The sequence below is a fragment of the Biomphalaria glabrata genome, chromosome 4 (assembly GCF_947242115.1).
Source record: "Biomphalaria glabrata chromosome 4, xgBioGlab47.1, whole genome shotgun sequence".
Taxonomy (NCBI): Eukaryota; Metazoa; Mollusca; class Gastropoda; family Planorbidae; genus Biomphalaria; species Biomphalaria glabrata.
The window spans coordinates 8784432-8802203 of NC_074714.1; the positions used below are offsets into that span (position 1 = coordinate 8784432).

Sequence of the window (17772 nt, forward strand, 5' to 3'; positions counted from 1 at the left end):
TAAACTTGAGATTTTTATTCAGCACTCGAGCGTTCCGCCACTCCGCCATCCCTCCCCCCTCACCTTTACATCTAGCATGACATACAAACAATATATTAAGATAAATAAAGTAAATAGTTTTTTTATTGGTCCTTGCAACTGTATATGTTATAAAAAAAATATTTATTTCAAGCTATACAATATAAGTTATTTATCAGTGATATGGACACTATGAGAGTCGTACCTTCTTTACAAATTTCTCCCTAAAGAAATAATTAAAAAAAAAACGTGATCTTCAAAACAAATGTTTTAAGTTTATTGATTAGTGAAAAACATGATTAACTCTTTCTCTCTCCTGACTGACGATACCAACGTTGATTTGAACCCATTGAACTAAATTGATTTTAGGATTTATAGACTGTAATTTGAGGTGTTTAAAAAAAAAAGAGCTTGCAATCCCCCTGTAATTCTATACCAAATGTAACATTGTAGGATAACAAATAAAAAAGTTTATTGAAGTTTAATATCAGGATAGTGAAATACGAATAGGGAAAAATGGATAATTCGATCGGAACAAAGAAAATAACTACGGCGAGAAAGAGTTAACAATGATCGTTTCAAAAAACAAAAATGTTGCCATAACAAGCTGCCAAAAGAAAAATGTTGCCATAACAAGCTGCCAAAACAAAAATGTTGCCATAACAAGCTGCCAAAACAAAAATGTTGCCATAACAAGCTGCCAAAACAAAAATGTTGCCATAACAAGCTGCCAAAACAAAAATGTTGCCATAACAAGCTGCCAAAACAAAAATGTTGCCATAACAAGCTGCCAAAACAAAAATGTTGCCATAACAAGCTGCCAAAACAAAAATGTTGCCATAACAAGCTGCCACAACAAAAATGTTGCCATAACAAGCTGCCACAACAAAAAATATATTCCCAACGTTTTTAAAAGTATTTCTTTTTAAAAGTTATCGTTAGACAAGAAATATTACATTGGGAATGTGGTTAGAAAAATTGTAAACTATTGCATGAAATATCATTATAGAGTGGAACTAACCGAGAGCACTCGTTATGGAAGATATATACTTTATATAGTAACAAATACCGGAGGCTCTTTAGGAAAGGAGACAACTCTTTACCATATATGGTTTTAGATTAAAAAAAAAATAATTGTATGACATTTGTATTGCTTAGTTATGTAAGTTCTGTCATAATTACTACTACATTTACACACAAAAAAAGTTTTATTTTTTGTAAGAGAAAAAAAATTATTTAGTATGGATATAAGTTGGACATAATTTAAAACAACAATTAATAAGTAGTTTTTCATATTATCGTGTGGACTGCTGTCATACACTTCGGATATAATACACAGAACTATTTGTTGTTTTTTTTTTGTTTTTTTTTTATGTTTTTTTTCTTGAGGATTTGAATAAGAAATTGACCCTTTACAAAAAAATTAGATCAATTAGATATTCATTATGAGACATCATTTATGCCAGGTTCACAACTAACTTCACATTCATTTTCACCTGTCCTTTGGTCTGCTGGATCGCTGGGGCACCACACAAGATCTGTCAACCTTCTTTCTCCATTCTTCCCTGTCATTTGTCTTTGATAGAATTTCATCCAGATGTTCTTTCCTAAAATATTGAAACCTGCCATTTTACCTGCCTGGGTGGACCACTTGGGGGGCCGATTTTGAGTTAGTGTTTGCACACAAACTGCCTTTGTAACCTTGTTTTAATATTTAAATACGTCATATATACGCGTGTAAAAGTCTCCTGTGTACATATTTTGTAGACTAAAACACAAAAACTTTTAACCAGATGTGTACCCCACAACCAATGACCACGTGATCTTATATCCTGGTGCCTTCTCAAAGATTTCATTCTAGCTGATTTGTATGTCCAGCTACAAGGGATCGCCTTGCTATAACTGATTGATTGTGTTGTTATAACTGATTGATTGTGTTGTTATAACTGATTGATTGTCTTGTTATAACTGATTGATTGTCTTGCTATAACTGATTGATTGTCTTGTTATAACTGATTGATCGTGTTGTTATAACTGATTGATTGTCTTGTTATAACTAATTGATTGTGTTGTTATAACTGATTGATTGTCTTGTTATAACTGATTGATTGTCTTGTTATAACTGATTGATTGTCTTGTTATAACTGATTGATTGTGTTGTTTGATTTAATACTCTTTTTTATAACTTTCTTGAATTCAGTCCTTGTTTCTCTCTGTTTTTTCTTCTGTCCCTGAGTTCCTTCTGCCTCATGCTGTTAGATTTTCGGGTTGGTCTAAGAGATGTCACTAAGGTTGTAGGCGTGGCTGTTTTTGTTCTTGTATGTGTTGGCTGTTGATACAATATAATCTTCTCGTCTTGCGTCTCAGTTTGTGCTGTAACTACAGCATTGATGAACACAGATGTGAAAAACATCAGCTGAAATAAAAAACAACTAAATTTAAAAACGAATATGTCAACATTTAATAGTTGCACACACACACACACGCACATATGAAAAGACCAAACTATTTTTTAAAAAGTGAGATCCATAGCAACAGTTTAAACTACAGAAACGGGAAACAGAGAACTTCAGTAAACCTCCTACAGACAACTGCCTGGTCTGCGTTAGTTGCGACAAACTATTTAAGTCAGAGCTGCGTCAGGGAAGTCATGTGACACTCTTGCGTACTTACAGTGTCAATGAAATACAGCAGAAATGTAGAAAAATCTATAGTTTTAAAATGTGTTTCTTTTATCACGAGTTTTTAGAAGTGTTAACAGCAAGCAAATAACTAGAACTTATATATATGTAAAGATCATCTGGTTCTGTGGCCTACGGTTAACGAGGGTTTCATGTGGCCAGCACAACGACCAACCGCCTTTACTTTTCCCCAACTAATGTTAGGTTCCCATTAAAGCTAGGTGGACTCAGAGGCGCCCAAGGATCCCTTGGTATAAAATCCCAGTCTTCACCAGGATTCGAACCCGGGACCCCCGGGTTCAGAAGCCAAGCGCTTTACCGCTCAGCCACCGCGCCTCCATAGCTAACAACATAAATATTATGACCATAACAGATTGGAAACGATCAGTAGCACTTATTAACAATTTTTGTCTCTTATTTACTTTTATTGGTGAAGTTTTTTTTGGTTGTCACGATTGTTTATTTGCTTATTTCTCTCTAAATCTGAATATACACAGTCATACTTACTTTGATGACATCAACTACATGAAGTGGACAACTCATGGCTTGTCTTGATTGTCGAACGGGGTGGAATCTAGATAAGAGGGGAAATGAGAATATAAAGAATGTATTCAAGGAAAATAATCATTATTTTATTGTCTCCATTTGGTAAATGTTACTAGACTAATAAATATGTTTTCTTTTCTTTAGAGAGCACATTGCAAGGTCGCATTATGTCTCCATATGTGTCAGTCTGGTGCAAATTTTGAAACACGTTATTTCTCCCACTTCAAATGTCTTCATTCACTTGTCTTCATTCAAGTTATGTATTAATTCACGACATGTCTTTATTCACATGTCTTTCTTTATGCCATGTCTTCATTCAAGACATGTCTTCATTCACAAGTCTTTCTTTATGCCATGTCTTCATTCACGACATGTCTTCATTCACAAGTCTTTCTTTATGCCATGTCTTCATTCAAGACATGTCTTCATTCACAAGTCTTTCTTTATGCCGTGTCTTCATTCAAGGAATGTCTTCTCTACAAGTCTTTCTTTATGCCATGTCTTCATTCAAGACATGTCTTCATTCACAAGTCTTTCTTTATGCCATGCCTTCATTCAAGACATGTCTTCATTCACAAGTCTTTCTTTATGCCATGTCTTCATTCAAGACATGTCTTCATTCACAAGTCTTTCTTTATGCCATGCCTTCATTCAAGACATGTCTTCATTCACAAGTCTTTCTTTATGCCATGCCTTCATTCAAGGAATGTCTTCTCTATAAGTCTTTCTTTATGCCATGTCTTCATTCAAGACATGTCTTCATTCACAAGTCTTTCTTTATGCCATGCCTTCATTCAAGACATGTCTTCATTCACAAGTCTTTCTTTATGCCATGTCTTCATTCAAGACATGTCTTCATTCACAAGTCTTTCTTTATGCCATGTCTTCATTCACGACATGTCTTCATTCACAAGTCTTTCTTTATGCCATGTCTTCATTCACGACATGTCTTCATTCACAAGTCTTTCTTTATGCCATGTCTTCATTCAAGACATGTCTTCATTCACAAGTCTTTCTTTATGCCATGCCTTCATTCAAGGAATGTCTTCTCTACAAGTCTTTCTTTATGCCACGTCTTCATTCAAGACATGTCTTCATTCACAAGTCTTTCTTTATGCCATGCCTTCATTCAAGGAATGTCTTCTCTACAAGTCTTTCTTTATGCCATGTCTTCATTCAAGACATGTCTTCATTCACAAGTCTTTCTTTATGCCATGCCTTCATTCAAGACATGTCTTCATTCACAAGTCTTTCTTTATGCCATGTCTTCATTCAAGACATGTTTTCATTCACAAGTCTTTCTTTATGCAATGCCTTCATTCAAGACATGTCTTCATTCACAAGTCTTTCTTTATGCCATGTCTTCATTCACGACATGTCTTCATTCACAAGTCTTTCTTTATGCCATGCCTTCATTCAAGACATGTCTTCATTCACAAGTCTTTCTTTATGCCATGCCTTCATTCAAGACATGTCTTCATTCACAAGTCTTTCTTTATGCCATGCCTTCATTCAAGACATGTCTTCATTCACAAGTCTTTCTTTATGCCACGCCTTCATTCAAGACATGTCTTCATTCACAAGTCTTTCTTTATGCCATGTCTTTATTCACGACATGTCTTCATTCACAAGTCTTTCTTTATGCCATGTCTTCATTCAAGACATGTCTTCATTCACAAGTCTTTCTTTATGCCATGTCTTCATTCACGACATGTCTTCATTCACAAGTCTTTCTTTATGCCATGTCTTCATTCAAGACATGTCTTCATTCACAAGTCTTTCTTTATGCCATGCCTTCATTCAAGACATGTCTTCATTCACAAGTCTTTCTTTATGCCATGTCTTCATTCACGACATGTCTTCATTCACAAGACTTTCTTTATGCCATGTCTTCATTCACGACATGTCTTCATTCACAAGTCTTTCTTTATGCCATGTCTTCATTCAAGACATGTCTTCATTCACAAGTCTTTCTTTATGCCATGTCTTCATTCAAGACATGTCTTCATTCACAAGACTTTCTTTATGCCATGTCTTCATTCAAGACATGTCTTCATTCACAAGTCTTTCTTTATGCCATGTCTTCATTCAAGACATGTCTTCATTCACATGTCTTAATTAACGATTTGTCTTCATTCCCACCATGACAGCTACATACTTCTGCTATACTCATCACGTATCCAACCTTCCAACATTTGTTTCCGACGTCTGCTCACCAGACGACAGACCAATTCAAACGAGTTCACTGAAAAAAGTTTTTGAAATAAATAAATAAATCCCACAACTCCCCCTTCCCCCCAAAAAAATTTCCGGATTCCCCCCACCCACACTTTTTTCACCCCCAAAAATTGCCTTAAACACACAAGTTTTTATTACCAGTGGGAGGGGGGGGGGAACAACAGCTAGAGAATACGTTTCATGCATGAATCTAGTAACGGACGAATGACTTGAAGTCATAGTAACGTTCCGTCTCCATGTTTCCTTAATATGAATAGAAAAAATATCAGACTGAAATTGTGTTGAACACAGTATTGGTATCGTTTCACCCCCCTCTCTAATTTAGAGGTTCTGCGTCCAGACTAGTTAATATGCTGACTGAGCGGGGTGGGGGGTAGATGTGCCTTATTTAATGCTCCTGCTTAACACGACCTCTCCCTCTCCACTCTACCAGTGTGAGTACCACATGAGTGTTTTGTAAGAGACATGAGTTCGAACATTTAGACCGGGTGGCCAAGATAAAAAAAAGCTTGGAGTCACGCTGCATGTGTGCTGTTTGAATCTAGCGTGCGAGAACTATGAAATGTTTTAGTATATTGTTTTTGATACTATTCTTTTTTTTTTTGCTATTTTAAAATAAAAATCATAATATATTATAATTTACTTTTCTGTAAGTTTTTCTACTGATGCAATCGGGCTAGACCTCTTCTATTTCGTCCATCATGTATTAGTAGATGTTAATGCCTGTTTTAGAGTCGCTTCTCATAGTTCACATTAAGGGAGTGTTACTTAGTGAACTGTCTCTTAAACCGTATATTATTTTTCACAATAAAGACATAAAGAATTTAAAAGAGCAATGTAGTTTCAAACGCACTTTTAAAATAAATTAAATTATATGTGATGATTGCTTCAAAATGCACAGATTTTCATATTTAAGATTTATGTGTGTGTGTTTAGAAATGGTCAATAGTGAAAATACCTCCTGCACCAAACGCCTGAGTCTTAATATCGACCTTCTTTTCGTCATTCACTGGTGAGCCAGTGGTACGCCAGTACTATATTGTTATAACCCTGGTGGTGAGACAGATGGGGGGTAGAGTCAGAACCAGCACGGTGTGTGACGTCAGTCCGGAGCAAGGCTTGTTTTTTTTTTTTTTGCGCTGTATTTGAAATTAAACTGTTACTGTTACTTTGGAGCCCTGAGTTGTGAGGTTCTTTAGGTTCGTTGTGTCTTGTGGTGCAGTTTGAAGAGAGCCCGGATAGTAGGAGAAACGTAACAATATATATATATATGTATATATATATATATATATGTATATATGTATGTATGTATGTATATCCTAAATGCTGCTTGGAAGGTCATTGTCAAAAGTAAACCCATATGGGAAGTTGTTTGAGAAAAACATTCATAAAAAAAAGCTAAAAAGATTTTTAAAATAAAAAAACTCCCTCTGGGTCAGGATTTTGTGATTTTACCTTCGCAAAAGAGATTCAAGACACCGATAGCAAAGACAAAAAGACACAAAAACTTTTTTTTCCCCTGAAAATCAAATTATTAAATAACATTCAACTATCTGATATGAACATTTTCACGTGTAAATTTGGAAAGAATTTGGTGTGAAATGTGTATTTTTGTTTTCTATAGTTAAAATATTTTGTTTGCTGCGTGCTGGTAGGAACCTCGCCTAGCCGAGAAAAAAAATCAGCCCTATCAGCTAGCCCTAAAACAGATGCATATACATGCAAAATCTGCCGCAAAATCTGCCGCAAAATCTGCCTCTCCAGTAAAAAAAAAAAAATTGAAGTTCTGGTATTTGATGTAATTTTTTAAAAGCTGTTTACCTTATGAGTGAAATGTTCTATGATAATCTGATTTTGATAATGTAGACAGTATCTCCTCACCACTGGTTGTTTAATTACTAGCAGAATAGCGTCAACACTGTTCTGATTTACGATAATCTAAATAACCTGTCTGTTCGCAGCAGAACAAGAAACTGAAACAATGATCTGCTCCACAAGTATTTATACAATCTTACATTTTTTTTTTATATCCACGGTTGTTGTTTTTACAATTCCTGACTCAGATGACCTAGGTCATGGCTCACTGTGACGCGAAATCATCTTTTGTGACCATAGGCAAATCTTTTGTGACCATAGGCAAGGGAATTAATCTTTCCGCTATTCCGTTCTTGACATTGACCTTCTTCCCTCCCTTGGCGTTACTCATTTGTTTACAGTTGCTAATAAAGGAGGACATTATTTCCTAGCGTGGAAGTATTTAAAAAAAAAAATATATATATATGATAACGCTTGTCTTCGAGTGCTGACATACCATAACCGCTCTCTGGCGGTAGTTTAGGTTCTGTTTCCGCCGGATACGTCCGTCCTCGGCTGCATTTATTATTTGCTTATTTTAGTTCCAAGTAACAATGTTATAATGTAATCAGTATATATACACATGCTGCACCTACTGTCAAAGGGAGGTAACCAAGAGTTTTGAACACTTTTGACTCACAGTTGTTGGCCTTTCTTCTAAAAAAAAAAAGTTGTTTGTGACATTCAGATTATTTCTACGTCTACTGTTTTCTTTTATACAAAAATGTATACGACCACCAATTAGCTTTCATTGTATGTGATATGATATTGAAACATATATATATATATATATATATACTAGCCAGACATTACCCGCGGCCTGCGGGCCTTAGTTTGTGTTTAGTAATCTAGTGGATTGGATTTAGATCTAGATGTATGTTAAACTAAGCTAATGATCCTTTCAAGTTTTTCTCTTTCGCTTCGGAAAAAAAAAAAAGTAGTTTTGCGAAAATGGGTTTACCCGTTAAGCCGATACATTCATATCTATTAAAAACGAAAGGAGCGATAGATGAATAGGATATAAAGTACAATTAAAACGGGTTTAACTGATTTGTTAAATGAATGGGATTATAAAATACGCCAGGACGTTCTAAATTCGCAAATATATGGAACGAATTGAAACACAAATTTGAAGGTTTATTTTATTAACCCATTAGCTCCTTCTGCAGTTGGAAACATTTTCCCGTTTTTGTCCTAAACCTTTGTAGAACGTTTCTAAAACCCCCTATTCAATATACTTGTTTTAAACTTTTTAAAAACAAGATTTCTTCTAGTCTCGTTGCAAGCGTGATTACAAATAATTTTGGAGATTACCGATTCTATTTTTAATAAAATCGGGAAGGTTTTTATTTTTTAAATAATTTATAAAACGAACAGGCCCATAGCCCCAGTGTATAAGCCCCCACGTGGGAAAAGGAGTATTTTTGAAGTTTTTTATAATCTAGTGGTATTAAATGTATATATATTTTAAAACTAGACATATAGTTCTATTTTTTAAAGTTATCTGTTTGTTTATTTGTATTTGATCTTCAATTTGATTATTTTTTGCAAAATACATATTTTTTAGGATTTTTTAAATACGGAGTTATTCCTCCTTGCTTAGGACTTTGAAAGGGGTTTTTTGAACCGGAAATAGGAGCTATTGGGTTAAGTAATGAAATCAATAGACTATCTGCGCAGTGTGTAGTTTTAAAAATTAGAACTAGATCTAGATCCTTTCGATCTAAACATAGTAAAAATTGCCTAGATCCATGAATTAGTAACAATTTCATAAAGTTGGTCAACTTTTTTTTTGGAGGGTCTTAAGTTTATCTTAGGGCTATAATTCATACGTTACGGTCCCAGTTAGTACCCAAGGAACATTTCTGCCAAGTTTTATCAAGGTTGGTCGAACGGTTTTGATTTCTATTCGTAACATACATACATACATACGCCTTACTTTCTACTTTATAGTAAAGATGGTATTTAAAAAAAATATGTAAAATGGTATCTCGAAATATTCTCTTCCTATATGGGTTCCAGTCTAGAGCCTGTCTTACAATGTTGTCTGCTGTTCTTGATGGCAATCTAGATCCATTAGCGTCGTTTGATTTCTTGTTCTTGTTTGCTTGAGTTGTTTCCCATAGGCAGTAGCTTGAGATTTTGTTTGGTCATCTGACACAATTTTATTTCTTTTTTATTCAATGCATGGAGCCTGTCTGTATTGTTAATTGTTACTCCAAGTCCTTATGCCATATAAGAAGGAAGGATGCAAATGGACCCGAAGGCGAGTAATTTTGCGGTGTTAAGCTCAACTATGAGTGAAAAGGATTAAATCAAGTAAGTCAAATGGGTTTGAGTAGTCAAGTGAAACACTGTACTTATTTTTAATCTACGGACTCAAGACTTTGCCATTTGTCAGTAGAGTTGTATGGCTTGATTGAATGGAGTGTTTCTTTGTTGTTATTTAGGAATGAAAGAGTTATATCCCTTTGTTTATACATTCCAGGATATGAATGTGAACGGTATGCACGGTGTTGTGGACCAAATCTGAGTTTGAATCGCAAGAGAAGCTTTGAGGGTGCCTGTAGATTGATTAGACTATACTCCATAGTTGAGCCAGACAATGAGTGTAATAGTTTTATTGTTGTAACACCGTGACATCTTTAGCTTTTTTTCATATTGTTACGAATCTCACTATCCAGGCTCTCTGCAAACTGGACCATACACCACCAACTTAAAGAACTTGACAAGTCAGGGCTCCAAAATAACGTAAAGGTTTAATGTCCATAAATAACAGCCAATACTGTACAATTGGCAGCACGTAGAACAGTACAAATAGCTCTGCGATAACAAATATCTCTCCGATACCACCGTTCCGCCGTATCAAGTCTTGCACTGGCCTCTCCGTCTCGTTCCGGGCTTGCACTGGGTTCAACTGTTCGGGACTGACTTCACACACTTGGGCTCGTTGTGTCGGACTCGATCACAGACCAAGATCAAGACGCCGTTCGTCTCAACTGTACTTGACAGTACTCCGCACTGAACAGTCGTAATGCTCCGTACAGAACCACACCGTTGAACTGTGCTGTAGTCGACCGTGTTCTGAACTCCTGTCGTGAACCCGCTTTCTGAACCGTCTTGACTGCGACACCTCCACTCTTTATATAGGGTCCCTACTGGCCTTCTAGAACCGGGCAGAACGTCGCTCGACCATTCTGGGACGCTCCTGAGCTCTGTTCACGACGCCGATCCTACTCGAACCTTCATGTTGTTAACTCGTCTCGGCCGATCGTCGTAACTCGTCACGGTTGACCGCTCGTCTAGTGCTGGCCTGGGGCGATTTGCGTCGGCTGACTACACTCACACCACTACCCCCATCTGTGCCACCACCAGGTTTATAACAATATTTTTTGTGCATGTATTTAATAGCAAATAAAACATTTAAACATGTGTGTTATATTTTGATATGTTGTGTAATGTTGTGATATGTTGGTGTGTAGACACAACACTCCAGTAGAGATAAAACCAACTTAATAAATCAACAGAGTGTGATAACCATCTTTGTAAACGTCAAGTCGAGAGCGTGGACCACACGACCAGACAGCCATCCGTTATTATAATTATTATTGTTAATAAAAGCCTATGCTTTAAACCTATTAGTAATTTCACATCACTTCGACATCATGGCACTATTATGAAAAAGAGACAATGAACTTTCCAGGCCCATTACATAGATCTGATCTCCAGACTAATATACCCCGCGTCCATTCACCCGGACAGTGTACACAACATATATGTACGACTATTTTGGTCTCGGAAATATAGTATAACCATAATATGAAATTATTCAATATTATTCAAAATATCATATAAATATATTATGAAGGTATTCAATACTATAACTAATGTACAGTAAATATACAAAGTAAATTACTGTTTTGATATAGCTGTATATTTTGAGATGTAATGAATAGTATAAATCAACAATGCTACGTCAGCCTTGGGACCTCAAAAATCTGTCACATGTCGAATGAAACAGAAAAAAAAAACGAAGCCTCTGCTGTTTAATAAACTGTGGGCAGAGGTGGAAGGATGGCATCATGGGCCAAATCTGGCCCGAGATACGTAGGTTATACACCACTGGTTATGGAGTTTTAACGAAAAAAAAATACAGCCTTAAATAGAATAAAAACAGAAAACAGTGTTTAAAGCTTACAGCTCGATCAGTGGTTACTAAATAGATAAACTAAGTCAAGAACGATTTGGGTAGGACAATGTAATAATAGTAGTCGTATTGATGTTCTGAATAGCCAGCAAATAGAGTTCATTTATTGTTGTTTTTATCACGGTCAAGTCTTAACTTCAGCAGAAGCAATACAAAAGTAAGCCTGTATGATAACCCCACGATATGATAAGTATACTCTACAAATATGAGAACGAGTAGTCTACATCAGTTGTAAGAAACTCACATCTAAGCTCTGGTAGGGAGATGTGTGGACCCGTCACCAAATGATAACGCTGAATACTTCCTTTAAGTACCCATCACATCACGTCTTTCAGGGCCGGCCTAAGGCATAGGCAAACTAGACATACGAATAGTGGGGGCCCTCTCAAAGACTCAACTAAAAACTTTTTTAGAGAAAAAAAAAGCGATCAAATCTCAAACATAGGAGAACTCTATAAAGAGTCGTCTACTAGACTCGCTTTAAGTCTCTACAGGGATTCAATATGCCATACGGAAAGTTATGAGAACTATGTTTTATAAATTTATTTTATTTGATGGTTTAGATATAGAACTATGGAGGTTTTAATTTATCGCGTAATTGTATTTTTCGGTCTTTTTTTTTTTCTATTTCATTTTGGGCCACCTAATTCACTTAGCATAGGGCCTCCAACTGCACTAAGCCGGCCCTGAGTCTTTACAAATACATACAAATATAAAAAGAAGAGCGTTTAGATCAGTGGTTCCCAAACTTTTTTGTTTCGTGGACCCCTTGCCATTATTTCTGGTTTTCCGTAGACCCCCTGCTTAAGTTATATTGAATTTTAGAAAATTCATCAATTTCAAATTACACATTTTGTTTCAAATAATTTCTAACCTGTGACACGAGGAGTGAAAAAGTAATTTAAAACTACATTTTAAGTTGAATTAATTTTTTAAAAATAAATTTATTAACAAAATTCAAATTAAAACCCATTATATAACAGTTAATATGTATCGTTACTATCACTATACACATTTTTGTAAAGGTTTGCAAGCTCACCGTCCATTGCTACAGAGATTATTTCTCATAAAAATGATTTGTTGTTTTATGAAGCAGTTCTTCAAAACATTAAATAATAATGTGCCTTAAGTATCAAAGTAAAAGTTTTCACAAAGAGCAGTTTTTCGTGGATTTCTTGAGCCATAATAATTTGAATAAAAAAATACACCATTACCAGACAAGGTTGACTCAGCCAGATGTATAGAGATATATGTTTTTTGCAGAAATATGTCGTTTGCAAATACTTACATAAGAAGAAAGAAATATTTGACTATATTCCAACAGAGCTCAAGAATTAAGTGAACTCTTCTACAAATCCATTGCCCTAACAACCAATGGGGTCAGAGTTTGCATGGATGGTTCTCAGAAAGCCACCACAAACGGAGGACCTGGATTACTCATTGAATGGCCCAATGGAGAAAAAATAATTTTTAAGTTCACTGTAACTAATGAGCTCTATGACAACCACAGAGAAGAAATAGAAGTACTGGAGCTAACAGCTACCATGCTAGCGAATCAGCCAAGTTCGCAAAGAGTTAATTTTTTTCTTGAACAATATAAAAGTAGTCCTCAAAGCTTTACAAACGCTGGTGCCTCCTAAATAAAACAGCTCATGATGCCTGGACTGACGTTCGGTGGTCACCTTGCCTGCTCACATCTCCCGTCGGAAGGCTAGAATGTAATTATCCACATAATGTGAAGTAACACCCAAATGATTTTGTACAAAACATATTGTGTGACCTTGTAAAGCTCAATAACAGCCAGAACACTGTTCTCCAATGTTGAAATAGAAGGAAATAGAAGACTGACACATGTACCCAAAGTGAGAAAACAAACACACACTTGAACATAGCACTCTATCCGGAAGAAAAGAAGAAACTTATAATGAATAGTAAAAACTAGAAATAGACAAGCTCTCATTCGATATACATGAAACATGACACCTATTATAAACTATCCCAATAGGACCACCTATAATTTTTCACATCAGAACCGTACACATCATAATGAGAAAACATGTTCCGGAAGCTCAAAATTGGAACCATTGAAATTTGCCCTTTTGGAGTGTTACCAGAGAATGCCGACCATGTCTTCAAAATTGCATTCTTCATCAAGAGGCCAAAAACAAGACACCGGTCACAAAACCCAAACATGAAATTCTTTTAATGATATAAGTTTTTTAAAAAGTTTTTACAATTTCTTCAATGGCTGGTAAAATCAATAATTTGCCTATCATGTGAGGTTTTCAGTATTTTATTATAATCATTATCGCAATGTCATGTCAAAGAGAGATTTTGTAGGTGTTTTCTGAACTTTATCTTTGAGCGTTTGAAAGTTTTGCAAACTTTTATCTTTTTATTAGGGTGGCATCATTTCAAATGAATTTCCAGCTTAATTGGTTTCATATGATCATTAAAAAAAGGCACATTAACACTCGCTTGTTTGACAACGAAGTAATGAAGTTCAATTTCAAATAGCCTACTTAACGCTATACAGTCTACATTTCTTTTTGTTAATGTTATAACTAGACAAAGCTACACTATTTAAATATAGTTATTAAATTAAATAAAACAATTTTTCATTTCATCAGCAGGATAAAAATTTTAATGATTTCCTAAGGTACAAATCATAAATGTGTGTATGAAAAAATTCCAGTTGTCAAAATTAAAGTCAAGACAGGCTAAATTGAGATTCTTTATCGTAGACCCCGTGCACATCTCATAGACCCCCAATTCCCTTTTTAACTTTCGTAGACCCCTTGGAAGTCTTCGTAGACCCCTGGGGGTCTATATAGACCACTTTGGGAATCACTGGTTTAGATGAAACCTAAGATAAAATATATATATACTTACGTAAATTGTGACGCTTTAGGATTTATTTTGATAAAAATTAGAACTTTTTCACATCCTTATAGATTCTTCTATACTGAATCCGTCATACGAGTGACAAAAGTTATTTACACACACATGTCTATACATTCAACCGATGTCTTTTCTTTTGTATACTTGTGTTCACAATATAATAGTAGAACAATGATTTCCTTGAGCGTTTTTAACGGTTTAATTTATTGAGTGTTAATTATGAGCTAACCACGTGTAACTTCAAAGGCGTGGCGCTATTTATATGACATCAAGGTTAGGCTCTTAGCAAAAATAAAGACACGTGCTTCGGATATTGCCATTTCAGTTCCTGGAATAGAAACAAAAGGTCAAAAGTCGGTCGGGAAATAGAATTGTGTTTTTTTTTTTATGTTCTACCTTAAAAAACTGGTCGTTATATTATTTTTTTATTAGTATTATATCTCTTTAATATTTTATTCTTTTTAATATTTTATTGATAGTTAGTAATTTTTAAAAAAATGTCACAATATGTCACAATATTTTATAGTTATAATAGTCTTTTTGAGTCTTCTTTAGTTAGGAAGTCTTTGTGTTATAAAAGAAAGAAAAAGAAAATATAATGACGATTTTTTACGGTATGATTTATACTTAAATAGTTTAAGTCTGAAAAGAAAAATCCTAATACGCTATTGCATGGGCGTAGTTTGGGGTTCAAATCCCCCCCCCCCCCCCCGAAATGGGGGGAACGGAATTCAGTGACTGATTTTTTGCTTTCATTTTGTTTATTTTAGTTGAGATTTTAATACTAAATCATCACTTACCACAGCACAGCCGAATGGGTTTTGAGTTAAAAACCCTCTACCAGGGGGTTTTGAGTTTAAAACCTCCTACCAGAGAGTTTTGAGTAAAAAAAAAAACCTATCAGAGGGTTTTGAGATAAAAATCCCTCTACCAGGGGGTTTTGAGTTTAAAACCCCCTACCAGAGAGTTTTGAGTTTTAAAAAAACCGTATAAGGGGGTTTTGAAATAAAAATCCCTCTACCATGGGGTTTTGAGTTTAAAAACCCCTACAAGGGGTTTTGATTTTAAAACCCCCTACAGGTGTTTTGAGTTTAAACCCCCCTACCAGGGGTTTTGCAGTTAAATCCCTCTTTTCTATCAACAAAACTAAAACAAAAATGCAAACGACAATCCCCAAATTCCAAGAAAACAGCTAAGGAAGATATTGACTTTAAAAACCGCCTCCAAAAATTACGATAAACCCCCTCTCAATATAAAAAAAGCAAATTACACACTCAAAATTCTATGAGCGTAGCCAAATAGTTATCTGCCGAAATTGAAAAACATTAAATGTGGCTCAACAAAGATGGCTAAGACAGATTTTAGGAGTCAGTCATAGAGATCGGGTCTAAATCTAAGAAATCATATGCCGAACTGGGAGTCGAACTCTTAGTAAGGTTGTGACAGAGTGTCGCATGAGGTTTTGCGGGACATGTTCTCCGACAAAATGAATTACGCATAATAAGAGTTGCGGAATTAGCTTGCCGGAAAATGCGCCGAACGGCGCGGGAGGGTCTAAGTCAGTAAGAATAGCACATTAGGTTTTTGAAATAAAACTTTTTAATAGCAAGATAATGCACTGTAGATACCTCAGAATATGCATTTTGTTGGCTTTAAATACCAGAAATAGTGCTCGGTGGCGGGGCTTCGCCCCGCGCTGGGGGAGCACTGCGAGCTCCCCCAGACCCCCTTGCAACCAAGGGCGGGGAGTCTACAAGTTTTCCACTAATTCCAGGAAGAACCTATTCTAGGGCACAATAAACGTCTTCTGAAAGGGTCAGAATGTAATAAAGATTAATTATGTACACACACACACACATATATATATAATTTTTTTCCGCGGGGTGGGGGGGGGGCGCTGGGGGGGGGGGGGAATTCCACCCCCCCCCCCCCACCCAGAAAAAAAATCCTGGCTACGCCCATGCGCTATTGTAATTAAGTTTTATTAACCAAATCTATGAATCCAAACAAATTAATAGTCATTTTGATAATTGTTTTCAAAGCGTGGAAATGAATCTAATCGAGGTCAATCGTCATCTAACGATCGGTCTTTCTCTAATGCGTGTAACATTGCTTTGTTATTGCATATAGAAAGGAAGTAATAAGGTTCTCGAACGTTTTATTTTCTTTTTTCTTGAACTAAAACAGCTTTTAAAAAAATCAGGAAAAAAAACCCACACAATTGGCAACACTTTATAGTGAGAAAAGTGAACTCAAGAAAATAGTTTAGATCTGGTTAACATCTTTGTCATCTTGATTGTGTTATATTTATAAGTAAAAGAATCCAGTGCAGCATACTTCGATTGGTTTTGAAAAGATCGATCCTTACAAATGAAACTTCAGCTTTGGTCAAAAAGTTTGTACGAAAATAAAATCTACATGTTATCAAGCTTATCCAATACAAAAGAATAATATGATAATTTATGTGAAACATAATCTGCTCATGCTTGTGAAAACAAAATCTACTTTCTAAATCTGTTATACCATTCAAGTCCATTCAAAGTCATAGTGAACGTTGTTTTGAAGACATTGCAGGAAGAGTTTTTTAGACTTATTAATATCTTTAATGTCAGTTTAAGAAGATAAAGTGTTGGAAGTCTCATCTTGTTCTGCCTGAGATTGATTCTGAGATTGATTCTGAGATTGATTCTGAGATTGATTCTGAGATTGTTTCTGAGATTGTTTCTGAGATTGATTCTGAGATTGATTCTGAGATTGATTCTGAGATTGATTCTGATATTGTTTCTGAGATTGATTCTGATATTGATTCTGAGATTGATTCTGAGATTGTTTCTGAGATTGATTCTGAGATTGTTTCTGAGATTGATTCTAAGATGGTTTCTGAGATTGTTTCTGAGATTGATTCTGAGATTGTTTCTGAGATTGATTCTGAGATTGTTTCTGAGATTGATTCTAAGATGGTTTCTGAGATTGTTTCTGAGAGTGTTTCTAAGATTGTTTCTAAGATTGTTTCTGAGATTGTTTCTGAGATTGTTTTGCGCCGTCTTCTTTTCATTCCTACTACGTAGTCTCTCTTAGCGAAACAGTTCTCTACCCTGTTAGTTGCCAAGTCTAAATATAGATGTAGACTTGATACAGAAAATTTTTCACATTTTTTGTAGTGTTAAAAGAGCTCCATGTCCAGTGTAGATACAATATATTTAGGTCAATGACCCTTTCTTTCTCACACTCGCTGGCTGCACTCAGCTTCCTGAAATAAACCTACGTAATGGGGTAAATCCGATTCCTGGTGCATGGAATCTATTTATAAATGTTTCGACTCATTAA

At 35.5% G+C, this 17772-nt stretch overlaps 1 long non-coding RNA gene across 1 annotated transcript; it reads right to left on the reverse strand.

Moving 5' to 3' along the window:
• Positions 1-471: 471 nt before the first annotated feature.
• Positions 472-14661, reverse strand: LOC129925660 (uncharacterized). The gene is made up of 3 exons (XR_008777356.1): positions 14437-14661; positions 3207-3273; positions 472-2434 (listed from the first exon to the last, which is right to left on the reverse strand). It is a non-coding gene; the product is annotated as an uncharacterized LOC129925660 (long non-coding RNA).
• Positions 14662-17772: the final 3111 nt, after the last annotated feature.